Here is a 3,320-nt window from a genome sequence, read left to right as displayed (position 1 = left end):
CACTGTGCAATCTCTCAATCTATTTCATATTACTATATTTTTGCTAGAAGACCAGAAATGGATGACAAGAGGTTCATTCACAAATTTTAAAACCTCACAATATTAGGCCATATGGCACCACAAATCCATTTTTCAAGGACAATTAAAAAAAGTGTTGAAGAGTTTAATTGCATGAGTTGTAGGAGTGGAATAAACTGAATTAAACATGACAAAACATTAACATTCAGCCAACCATGTTAGAATACACAGAATAAGAAAAAAATTTTGAACCATAGACTGTGTTGGACAGGCAAATCACGTGGTCTTGCGAATCCTACCACTGCGCTTCTGTTCCGCTTCTGGTGTGAGTTGACAATGTTTGGAGGACGAAAAAAAATGTATCGGAGCTGTAACACGCCGCAAACGTGTGCAGTGGAAAGGTATGCATTGCCTTTTTTACTCACCCATGTTAATGGCCTTCACACTGTACACGGTTGCGGCTAGGTTAAAAACAAGAAAAAGAGTACCTTTAGATAAACAAGATAAACAACATAATATATACACTTTTATGGAGGCAAAAAAACGAACTACATTAAGACCCTTGAGATCGCTTGTAATAAATATTTAAATGCAAAAGGTGAGAGTTGACTGTTTCCTTTTTTAATATTTAAATATTCGCTATATCCTTACAAGAAAAGTAGCCTATTTGTTGTGTTTACATGTTTTGCCGCTTGCTTAAGCAGATGCATGTTCTTAAAGACAAATTTTCCGTTGACATACACTGAAATATTGAATTGCATATTACGTTGAAAAAATATAACAATTAAGTTGAAAGAATCTAGAATTCTTACACTTCACAAAACATAATGTCCCTTAAAATAAATTCAAATAATTATAACTATCTAGCTTACACAGAAGTACACTTTATATAATACTGTGCTTGACAATGTCTTCATTTTCACCATCTACAAACAAAACCTGTGACGCAACACACATTCGTCCTTGTCATTGGCTCTATTTGTTAGTAAGCCTACCTTGTTCCAATTTGCATACTGTACCCAATTTATAGCACCTCTCAAAGACCACTTATTCATTCTACAAGCAACATCGTCTCAAGAAAAACCTTTACCAACCACTCATCAAGGTAAGCGTTCTTCATCTTTCACATAATACATCCCAAAACCAATTATACTTCCAACTAATTTTCAAGAAAATATATTATTATATTCATTTGCGCTATTGCCAAAGGCAATGCCGCTAACAATACACTATATCAACATAACTATTTTTATACAAACTTTCATAACTTATTTACCCTCTGCACATTGTTCCTAAGTTAGCAAACAATGTACTCAATTATACATATTACCACAATCATCGTGACAAGTTTGACTCTTTACTTTATTTTTAAGACATATAATTTATTTTATTTACTATACATTGTGCAAACTCCTACCATTCAAATAAGTTAAAAGCGACCATTCCATTTTCCAACCGCTTGCATTTCACACACATTTACATAAGTTAATTCCTCCCGCTACCCATCTTCTTTTAATCCAGTTATTACTGTGCTCACACAATTGATGTTTGACGCTTGTACTTTCCTAATGCTAACAATTGCTCAAGTAAATACTCGCCAACATTTCTTCTGTTTCCCATTTATCGCCATGTCTATTTTAACTACACCACAACTGCCTTTTTCGCCACAAATATTTATCACGCGTCTGCATCAATGCCTTTTGCATCTTTTCTTGACTTTTTTAACTACGCACATAAATGCCATTACAAATAAAATGCCTTACAAAACAACTTTACCTCTAACATGGACTAACCCAACTTTTGAGTTAGTAAGTTAGTTAGTTAACTCTAACATCTGAGATAATCCATATTTAACACAAAATCTCATTAAAACAATCCAGCATTTGCTGAAGTGTACCTATACACTCCAACAAATATTACCATATCTATTGTCTATTGCTTGTTTAATATTCATGATATACTTTCTTCCAGATTATGGCTTCCTACACCTCACCATCAAAAATCCCCAAAATACACCACCCTGAGACTGAATCAATTCATGACCGCCTCCAACTGATTGCTGTAAGCCATATTCTTTATTACCTTTGTTTATTCAGCTAATATTAACCTACTACATAGCCTACATACAAATTCCACCATTACCATCCATACTATTTTAACACAGTATTTTCTTTGCCATTTCTACAGTACAAATGCCAAGATTCATCTGTCAACCCCATCGAAACTGCACAACAACTTTGCAATCTAGGCACTGAAATCATGAAAATCATGTCACGCTGGCACAACCAAAACAAGGCTCTCCAGCAGTGTGTCACTACACTTCGTTCAGAGCTGCAGGACACAAAAAAAAACTCTCAGAAGCTCTAACTTCTGCAGAAATCAATGCTGCTGCCCAATACTTTTTCAAAGATGGTAATTACTTCTCACTTCCTAATTTGTTCTCATTCATGTTACCTTTTCTGTACATTTGTTCTCTGCAATGGCAATTAAACCTACATGTTTCCATTTACAGAACAATGTGACATGTCCACACAGACAGAGCCTGTCCCTTCAACACTACCTGAACACATACCTGAGAATAACAGCAAACTAGGTAATAAACACTCCCACTCCAATATACTATAATTCATTACACATCCTTTACTACAGTATATCTCTTCAATCACATACTTATAACTTCCTCTTTTCCTTTTTTCAGAAATACAACTTGCAACAAAGTCTTCTCCAAAACCAAATAAAGATCTACAGAATGCTTAACCATACAAACATTATATTGTGACTACACTTTTAATGCTACACTGTATTTAACTTTTGAAACTACAAAATTTTTATCCTTCCATTTACTCTTAAACCACATTATTTTCTTTTAGCTCTTCTTTATTAAACTTTTTAACATACAATACAGCATACTATATGCATATTGCACCTTTATAATTTATAATTGTTTGTATTCTTATTCTTTGTATTTTATACAATAAAAATGTTTCTCAGACTTACAATTTTCATTAAAATACAAAAATATAACAATCTTCACTACCACAAAACAATTATATTACTTAACCTGCCTTCGTAACACAGGTCAACTATTTATTATGCAACAAATCTACTCTTATCAATAAAATGTCATGGTAAAACATTGAGATTTTTCAATTGCCAGAGCATTAAAGGAATTTTCACTGATGTTAACATCACTATTAATATAAATAATAAAAATACAACACAATAATTATCTTATGTTTAAAGCATAATGCTAAACAAAAGTTTCAATAAATAACAAATTGTTCTACATAAACATTCTTAGA

The 3,320-nt window shown here is 32.8% G+C and overlaps 1 long non-coding RNA gene across 1 annotated transcript; it reads left to right on the top strand.

Annotated features, from left to right (window-relative positions):
- The first annotated feature begins 2,231 nt into the window (after positions 1-2,231).
- Positions 2,232-3,071, top strand: LOC113079646 (uncharacterized). The gene is made up of 3 exons (XR_003281741.1): positions 2,232-2,430; positions 2,531-2,611; positions 2,717-3,071. It is a non-coding gene; the product is annotated as an uncharacterized LOC113079646 (long non-coding RNA).
- Positions 3,072-3,320: the final 249 nt, after the last annotated feature.

The sequence above is a fragment of the Carassius auratus genome, unplaced genomic scaffold, assembly GCF_003368295.1.
Source record: "Carassius auratus strain Wakin unplaced genomic scaffold, ASM336829v1 scaf_tig00028924, whole genome shotgun sequence".
Lineage (NCBI taxonomy): Eukaryota > Metazoa > Chordata > Actinopteri > Cypriniformes > Cyprinidae > Carassius > Carassius auratus.
The sequence above is the reverse complement of the archived record's forward strand: the minus strand, read 5'-3'. Positions and strand labels throughout refer to the sequence as shown.